Below are 10329 nucleotides of genomic sequence, written 5' to 3'. Positions count from 1 at the left end.
CAAAAACAAACAAATAGATACATTTTACGAGTATAAGACTAACACATAGATTAAAAGGAAAATATAATAAAAAACCGGTTACAGGAAACACTTAAATGGATAAATAAATTTTAAAAAACAAAACAAAAAAAACAATAGTACTAATAAAATAAAATAATTTAATGAATAAATACGTTGAAACACACAAATAGAGAGGTCAACATATTAAAATAAATAAATAAAACAAAGAATAATCTCCGAGCTAATTCCCATGCAGGTGATGGTGTATGATCCCCAGACAGTCCAAAATAATATATTCCGCCAAAATCGCAATATCCCCGATGCTAACACCTAGGCCTTCTAAGAAGCTCCTTGTTCTATCTGGTATTGTTCCGCGAGATCCAAACCAGAGGCCTCTCACGCCATAATGATAATAAAAAAAGTAGTCAACCTTTGGACAAGACACTCACCGCTACCAGAGTACAAGTATCTACGAATGTGCTTCAATAGACTAAGAAGTATGCAAGAAGTTCCCATTTATTTTAACTGGGCCTTACAAGTTCAAAATCTAGCCACAACAACCAATAGTCTCAATGAACTGAACGAGATCTACAAAACCAGAAGGCCATTACAGAAAAAATGGAAAAGCATCTTCTGTATCTGGACATAGAGCTCTAAATTCAAATAACAACCCAGTCTACAGAACCCTCAGCCTTCTAGATTTTTCTCTTGAAGAGTATTTGAATTTTAATACTCGTATGTACAAAACGCGAGTTGTCAACCGTTTAAGAATCTCGAACCCACACGCCATAAATAGATATCTGCAACATAAATCGTGTATTAGACAAGATCAGGAAATCTCCTGTGCCTGTAAACAATATATATTTAACAGCCTACACTATCTCCAGTGCCCATCATCCCATTCACCTCCTTATGCTAATGTAGAGAACATTCTCAATGTAGATAGTATCGAGAAAGAGAATCATATATATTCATTTTTATTTTCTGAAGCCAATATGTACTCTATTCCCGAAATGATACCATCCCTTACCAATTGAATGGTTATTACCAGTGTTTTTTGATCATTAGGGTATTGATCCGTTTTATGTTTTTTTCATTATGAGTTTTATTTTATATAGCTTGGTATATATATAAATAATTAATTTATAAATGAAGTAAAATTATGTATCAAATACCAGATAGCCTATATTAATTATAATAAGAGTAATTGCTTGTTTAAAAGGCAAGCTTTATTATGATGTGCGGTAAACGACCCACATGAAGACATATTTTGTAAATATTTTGAATTATTTGTACAAGAAGTCATGTTCTTTAACAAATAAAAATAAAGTATGTATAATGTAATAAGAATATAAACATATTTTATAGCATTACATAGCCAAAGATTTAGAATTAATAATATTTAACAAATAAAGTCGTAGAGGGTAATAGGGAATTACTAAATATTGGACTACTTCAATTTCAACACTAGCATCAATCTATCAACTGAAAGAATTATTTGGAGAATTCTATACGGATACGAACGAGGATTCATTTGAACCTAAAGTAGGGGAGTAACTGACAGTTACATGATGCATGCAACGCACCGAATTTTTAAAAACTATATAATAAATAATAATACATTTTAACTTCTTATAAATTTCTTAGTATCAATAAATTAAGGTTCTTTTTACTGACTTGTTAAGTTAAAAAAAGCGATTTTGATAGGTCTCGTGAGAATGGTCCTAGTAGTACAAGAGCCGGGAAGAAAAAAAGGCAATTATCTCACCCCAATTTTTGATTATTTTAATGAAAACTATGTATAATTACTAGTCAAAACTGATGAGTCTGCCAAGTATAGGTAGGTGGAATAAAAAATGGCGGCTGCTTCAAACCCTTAAAAAAACATTAATTTCTCATTCGGAGCTCTTTGTCGTAAAAACTACCAACAGCACTAGAAAATCTAAAAGAACATTATTTAAAGAAGAGTAAATTTGCTGAAATGTTAGCCATAACAGAGCTATTTACGACCAATAGTTCTCGAGATACAGCCTTTTAATAAGCAACATTTCATAAAAGTGTACTGAAATATCAGTAGTTACTAAATCTATTTTGAGAAATCGATATCTCAATAACTATTCGACGTACAGATGTTTATTATCACTCAAACAAAAGCTAGTTTAATGGACTATAAAGAAGTTTATTACCTTTACCTTCGTAGAAATAGTAGTTTTCATGACATTTGCTTAAATAAATTTATTTATAGTTGTTCGGACAATTAGTTTGATTTATGAAAAACTGTATTTCAGAAATAATTGGACGTACAGATGTCTGCCAGCACTCAAATTAAAGCTAGTTAAATGTGCTATGAGGTTTTTAATAATGTTTATATTTGTAGGAGTAGTAGTTTTTATGATATTTGACAGAATAAACTCACTAAATGTTGACTTCTAGTTGATCGTATAAAATGTTGGATTTTTGAAAAAAATATATCTCTAGACCCATAAGACGCCCATATGTCTGCCAACACTCAAAATAAAGGAAATTAACTTACTATAAAGTAGTTTATGACACTTATATTTGTAGAGTTAGTAGTTTTTATGATATTCACATACGAATATAAACTTGGCAAATGAAAATTTGTCCGAACAACTATAAATCAATTTATTTTAGCAAATTTCATGAAAACTATTACTCCTACGAAAATAAACCTCATAAACTACAATATAGCTCATTAAACTAGCTTTAATTTGAGTGCTAATAGACATCTGTACGTCAAATGGTTTTTGAGATATAGATTTTTCAAAATAAATTCACTAACGATCTTTCAGTACGTTCCATACAACATTTTTATGAAATGTTGCTTTTTAAAAAGCTATATCTCGAGAACTATTTAACGTAAATAACTCTTTAATTATTAGGGCTCTATTAGCGCTCATATTTTAGCAAATTTACTCTACTTTAAATGACGTTCTCTTCGGCTTTCTAGTGTTGTTCTTACTTTTTATGATATAGAGCTCCGATTGAAAAAAGTTTTTTTTTTATCGTTTTAAAACAGCCACCATTTTTTATTCCCCCTACCTATACTTGGCATACTCATCGATTTTGACTTGTAATCAAACATATTTCTCATTAAAGTAATAAAAAATTGGGGTGAGATAACTCCCTTTTTCTCCTCTTGGACTCTGGTATAATGTAAAAACTCAATAAGCTCATTAAGAATGAGGATTTTCCGTCCATAATGTTTACAAGTATTTTTATCTAATAGGTGTTTCCATATACAATTAAACTATTAACACTATAATATATAATATTCACCTATTTAGAAAAAAAATCTATTTAAGAATCAATCAAAGAAATCCAACAATATTTAACTAATTTCTAGGTTATTGGATAGTTGAATACTGCTTGATCAAGGCTGGTAATGGACGCAAAACTCATTAACAATGGACCGATTGTCCTAACAAGATTGGTTAAGCTTTACTCAGCTCGCAAACTAATAATGTTTGCTTTATTAACTTCAACATCATTTAGCAAATGACAATGCATTATATGTCAATGTTAGTCTACATAGTCTTATTTAACTTTTCTTTAATTGTTTTTTCCTCACATATACAGATTTTTCTCTAATGTAACAATGAAGCTTTCCATTACACGTAAAATTAACAAAATAAATAAATAAGGGAAATAAATTTTACTTTCTTTTTGGAAAGCTGTTCTGGCAAATTAACCAATAGTAATACAAAATGGAATGCTTTATGCCGCTGGAATACGCCATCCTTGGACGCCAATCTACTGTAATTTAATAGATAATGAAAATAATAAAAACATTAAGAAAATTTTAATACATAAATATATAATAAGAAACTAATCAATATCAGTGTGTTTTATGAATTAAATATTTTAAACAACCACGATAGTAAATGCTTTTATGATATTTACTATGGTGATAATGTTGCATACTGTCGAGCGAGATAGTTGATTGTACATGTTGAGGTATCGAAACCACTATCACGTTAAAGCGAGTTCATGAGGTCGCTACAACTGTCAAGATACTGTCGTATAGTATCTATATCACTATATCAGTTCCAGCCGTGGCAAAATTTGTTTTCGTCTGTCTAAAAAGAACTGAAATAAATTACTTGTCGCAAAATTAACCGTTAGATCAATAATGAAATTAATTAATAATGTGAAGTAATCATTCAAGAAATTAATTAATAACGTGAAGTAAACATTCAAGAAATTAATTAATAACGTTAAGTAATCATTCAAGAAATTAATTAATAAGGTGAAATAATCATTCAAGAAATCAGATTCGAATAAAATTTAAAAATAAATTATTTTAAAGATATTTGAAGGAGATGGTCAGGGCTGCGGTCAAAAATAAAAATAGTTTTAACTCTTTATTTATTGCTGAGGTTTCGATTCATTTTTCTTCTTGCCCGCAGACCTGACCTTCTTCAAATTCACATTCGGTCAATCATTTATATATAATTTAAACTATAAAAATATTTTTTTACGTTTTCTCATGATTTATTATTCAAATAAATTGTTACCTAATTTATTATATATAAATATTTCAATTTATTCATACAACTTAGGTCCTCTTTACTCCAAAAATAAATTTTATTTGAAATAATAAAGTTCTCGTCTGATTAAAGTAAAATGAAGCAAATATTCTCAATACAGTTATTGAAATAAATTTATATATTCACTGCTGAGATGCTAAAGGCCAAGTTGTCACTGACCCTTCCATAAATGAAATAATTTACTTGAAAATAATTCATAAGAATGCTAAAGAATAGTACAGGTAATTATGAGAACTCATTTACTGAAAATAGTGATTTAATTAATAACAGAAAAACTTCTAACAGTTAGATTAATACACATTCCATTGTTTTTTGTTTGTATTGTCTGATATAAGGTGATAATGGAAAAATATTTTTCTATTGTGGATAAAGCTCATCCAATGGCAAACGTTCTCCCGTCAATCCCCTACTCTTCTTCTGACACTACGGAGCATGTGTAGTAAGTGTTTTCCCTCCCAAATCCTGTAATGCGCATGCTCTGTACAGTTATGGATAGTCTTAACTGGTTGTTGGAACAAACTTACTCAGCTGACTGGACTTTTCTAACCTTTCCTTTCCTCTCCTCGACCTACTTCTAAAACGCGCGAATTCCTTCCATAAAGGCAAACTTATCTTGGAGGGCCGCCCATAGCTTAGTGGCTAAGACACAGTCTTACCAATATGATGTCTATTGGCGGTGCCGGTTCGAATCCGGCCTGGGACGTTGACTTTTTTCATTGAGTGGCGGTCCCACAAAATGAAGAACTTTGACCCCCCCCAACCATGGTTAGGCAGTATAGGACTCCAATGGGAGTCTTGGCCGAAAAAAAAGTATACTACTGATCCTGGAAGCAGATAGGGTAGGGAACACATAAAAAAATTTCGATGAATATATTCTATTTTTCAAAACATTATCTAGCTAGAAGGGTTAATTCGATAAGTCTAATGAGAATGTCACTGTTGCAAGAAAGAAAAAAAGAAAAGCCATAGTTTGGACAAACGTAAAGGCTACGTTTAGATAAATGTATGTGAATTTTGATTGGCTGATAACTGATTTACTTCATGATTCAACATAGACTCAACTTCGAATGAGCTGTGCAGTCAGAATGTAGAGAAGTATGTATTGACATGACAATTAGTTAAGTTTCAAAATGTGTGCGAGGATTCATAAAACATAATAGAACGAATGGCATAATTTCCGTACATGGACTAAAAAGTTTTTTCAAGTTATGGATTTTTAAGCATTTATGTACAAGCTATTGGTAGTATAATAAAGAAGTGCCAGAGGTATGTAGGGAAAATGCTATTTTTAGAACGCATGTAATAGAAACTCTTTTTGTATTTCGTAATTTTGGAAAGGTGAAAATATAATGAAATTAAGAGCAGAAGTGAATAATTATTGTTTCTATTCCTTTTCATATAATTTTCCTTTCAATATATGTTACGGGTTTCTTATGAATTAATTCATTTGTTTATATTATTTTTCTACTTATTTTTTAAAATTAAGAATAAGAATTTATTTGATTTTGTTTACTGATAAATTTTATATTACAGATATTGTATAAACTAGGTCATTTTTTGTTTATTGTATTTTTTTGATAGTTTCAGAATAGATGTGATTTCGTTTAGTTGTAAACCCATGACATTCCGAAGGGACATCGTCCCAGATTAAATTTATTTTCCATTTATCTATCTTCAACTTTTTATCAATATCAAAATAATAAGATTATGTTACATCATCACAAAAATAAAAAAACTATTTAAACTTCCAAATTAACCGAAAAATAAAAACAAAACCCAACAAACAATTAATTAATAAAATTAAATACGTTAATATCTAATTACACGTTCTTTGAAGGGAAAATAACATTTTTTCTCCCTTGATATTATTACTTTTGAGAAAACTAACCACTGAGAACTCTGAATTGACATACTTGGGAGTGTTAGAAGTATTATCATTGTCTTCCCATGTTTTATCAGCAGCCATAGCAGAGGGAATAACTTTTCTCATTCCTGCAATTACAAGATCTGCTACAATTAACTGCAATTAAATCTGCAATTCGAATTCATTCTCAATTTTTTCCGAATCGAGAAGTCCCTGAATTTCCTTTTTTCCTCATTCCTTAACCCTTGGGTTCGTCAGACATCTGACCAATAGGGTTTATACATGTTTAAATCAATTTTTCTTTTATGAAATAGTGCTTTTTAACTATTACGGGAATATCATATATCAATTTATTTTTTCATCTAAAATATTATTAAATGCATTTTAAATGCACAATTAAAATAGTTATTGTTCAAAAAGAATGGTTGTATTGTTGTACCAGTCCAATATCATTAAAACAGTACCATAACCAAGAAGCATTCAACAATAAAATATTACATGTTCACTTTGGGTTTTTTCTCATCAGATCTAGAGTTTCTGGGGTAAAATTCGAAAAAAAAAAATTGTTATCATTTTTAACTTAGCTAGAATATTACTTCCCGATATAAATAATAACTATATTACCCACTGAAAACGAATACAAGTTTTTGTATTTTCCATTTCTTGTACTTCACCTCTTCGTAAAGAGTTTGACGTATCAAACAACTAAAGTGTCGTTCATTATTGGAAAAGTTTTTTAGGATACTGGAAAAATTGAATTGCTAAGTTTCCAAGTCTGCGCTTATATTTCGTTCAAGACAATACAAGAAAGTAAACTTTTTTAAAAATTTCATAATGAAATATATAAAACGTAAATATTTTTACATACATTATATTTTATTTAATATTTGTCAGTAATTCGATCTAATTTAGAAGTCAATATTATTATGGCCAGATAATAAAATAATTAACATTTAGGTAAGGCCTCTCACCCATTTGGAGCGGAAAGCTACATATATGTATCATATTTCGAATACATTGGTATGAAATCGTGCGAATGTCTATCGTCTCAGAATTCGTAGTTGACGAGATGACTCTTAAGAACGGTTTTTCAGATGAAGAATTTTTCGCTTTATTACCTTTGGGTCATCGAAGTCTCAGGCACTAGCGATATAGACAAAGACAGAAAAATGAGGATGAAACATTTGAGCAAAAAGAAATAAGTTCGGTGAATTTACTCATTTCTTATACCATCTTGAAATCGACGATGTTTACTACTTTCGTTATATTAAAATCAAAAAGTACATATTTTGATACATTCTTAACACCATTTCTTCTCAATTTAACTTTACAGTCCATTTGTCACTTTTTTTGGGCACTCGTTCGCAATTAAACCCCAGCAAAATGGGATCGGTTCGGACTTGGCACCTGTTTGGACGAAAACTGACCAATGATACTAGCCTAGTGGACGCGGTCCTCCACCAAGCCACGTGTTTGGATTGTTCGTGCGTTTTCTTGCGAATTCAAACGAATTGATTTCACAGCTTTCCGCTCCCAGTGGACGAAAGACTTTAAACACTGCATAATAGGAGAAAAATAATAAGTTAGAGATCTAACATTAATACTTACAGTTAAAGTATTGGCTGAAATAAATAAGAAAATGGCTTAAAAGATTTTGATTAATTTTGGTATATCAATGTGCTTTTAAGTGATATTCGAAATTAGCAAGGTTTTATCGTAATTAAAATAGTCTTAAGAGGGCTTAAATTCCAAATTTTTAAAATTATCTTTAACTTTCTTAATTCTGATTATGAAATAATTAACCAACTCTCATTACTATAGTAATAAATACTGGATTAATACAAAATGCGAGAGCATTTTATAATAATTGTTTTTTCATGATTATAGTCAAATTTTACAAACTTACCAATATATGAAATTTACAGTTAGGGGAATTATTGTAATATTGAATAATTAAGACGTAGTCGTTTAAAATGTAGTGTAAGTGCGAGTTGTGAGACACAGTATATATATATTTTTTTCATCGCGCCCACTAAATAAAAAATATAATCAACCAAATTTCGTATTACTACTATTATCAAACCTTCATCACAATTATATCCAGTACAAACAAGTATAGAGTACAATCCTACAATTAAATTAATATAGGACAATATCCGGTTTTGAAAGCTCTATTATGTTTAGTTTCTCTGGCGCCGTTTAGTTAAACATTAAGTCTTGTCCCATAAGCATGACTCAACGTCGATCCAAAACTCTAGAATCAATTTACTCCATTGAAAAGCGAAACCCAATTAGATTTACATTCAATTCAGCATTAGAAGCACCTTTTCCCTGAGCACTACTTTGAAGCACTTTGGACTACACGATCGTCGGACTCTTCAATGTTTCCAATCATTCCAAGTCTTGAGCTTGATAGCGAAAGAACGAATCGATTATAGTTTGAGATAAAGTATCGGCTATGTTGAGTGGACCACGAATTATGTGAAAAGGAAAAGGGACAATGAGATAAAAAAATATTTTTCATACATTGAAGAAATAAATCTTTACTGAGCATAAATGGAGAAACAGAAAATTTCATCACATGTTGATGTTATCCATCATGTCCTCTTCAAATTGTTACAGACCCAGTTTAATATTCCTGTGTCAAGACGCACCTACTTTTGGCAGCATTCCAAAAAAACAATTTGTTATTTCAAATACTTTATTCTGCTAGCAGTTGATAAACGGCTCTGTAGGTTGTTTAGGAGACGCCATCATAAAACCTTAGGGGAGTATTAGTTAAACAGACATTCTATTCCCCCTAAGACAACACATCGAAAACTATTTTAGATATTTCTTTTAATAAACTTTTTTTTTAAATACATAAATAATACGCGTTTCATCTTTTTTATACTGAAAGTGGTGAATTTTAATTTTAAAAAACAACACTGAAGTGTAATACATATTGGTGTTCAATAAGTAGCGTATTAAAGTTCATCTTTTAAAACAAATTCCTTAAACGTACTCATAAGTGAAGCTGGATCAATGATCTTCAAGATTTGGGGATTCATTTTAATTTCATATAATCCGATACTGCTTTCAATTATTTTAAAACTTTCTTCGTTCATCTATTGTTGCTACTGACTAAAAGATATGAATTTTTTTTTCTGGTTAAGGCATGACGTCCTTATGTACTTCAGCTAAGGCAGGAAGTACGAGATTACTAGTGTTAGCAACCTAGTCTAGCTACGACAAAGAGGTCGAAATTTATCCCAGGCGTTAGCCCCCAAACAAAAGTCAAACCGCCCTGGCCAAGATAGACCGAACCGCATATTTAGTAATAAAAAGCTTACAGTTTTCATCAATGCTTTTAACCTAGTTTCTATTAATATTTTTAGCCATCACATTAGAGGGATTGAGCTCGTTGGACTGAGTTTCTCAAGGTGCTTGGTTCAGAATAATGTGGGTTCGACTTACACCTGGATTATTCAATATTATATTCCCACTCTTAGGAGAAAAAAAAGGATTATATTCACAAAAATATTGAATGAATGAATGAAAATCAATCATTATTCTGGGACATTTGGTTCACTAAGAATAACAATTAAGAACAGTACTAGCAGCTTTTGCCTTGCTAAATTGACTTTTGAACATAATTAGATGGATCTATAACAATATTTAAATAAAATAAAATTTGAACAAAAGAGAGAGAGAGAAAGAAATTTATTCAATCATGCTGCCCAAATACATCGGGTTGCTACATTACACAGCATACTGATCAATCCGTGATCGGACATATACAAATTTATAAATTACATTTTTATGATATGATACATATAATAGAAAGATAACATTTTTTTTTCCCACACATTATTATTTTACAATTAATATCAGTCTACAGACTAAATACAAGCTTTT

The 10329-nt window shown here is 30.4% G+C and overlaps 1 protein-coding gene and 1 long non-coding RNA gene across 2 annotated transcripts in view; one reads left to right on the top strand and one right to left on the bottom strand.

Annotated features, from left to right (window-relative positions):
• Positions 1-10329, top strand: part of LOC106677474 (TWiK family of potassium channels protein 18) — a 168850-nt gene that overhangs the window by 32037 nt on the left and 126484 nt on the right. The window lies entirely within an intron of this gene.
• Positions 1-10329, bottom strand: part of LOC136796411 (uncharacterized) — a 171198-nt gene that overhangs the window by 44263 nt on the left and 116606 nt on the right. The gene's annotated exons all lie outside the window — the stretch shown is intronic.

The sequence above is a fragment of the Halyomorpha halys genome, unplaced genomic scaffold (genome assembly GCF_000696795.3).
Source record: "Halyomorpha halys isolate HHAL.00 unplaced genomic scaffold, Hhal_1.1 Scaffold100.1, whole genome shotgun sequence".
Lineage (NCBI taxonomy): Eukaryota > Metazoa > Arthropoda > Insecta > Hemiptera > Pentatomidae > Halyomorpha > Halyomorpha halys.
Note: the sequence above shows the minus strand (reverse complement) of the source record. Positions and strands in the feature narration are given on the sequence as shown.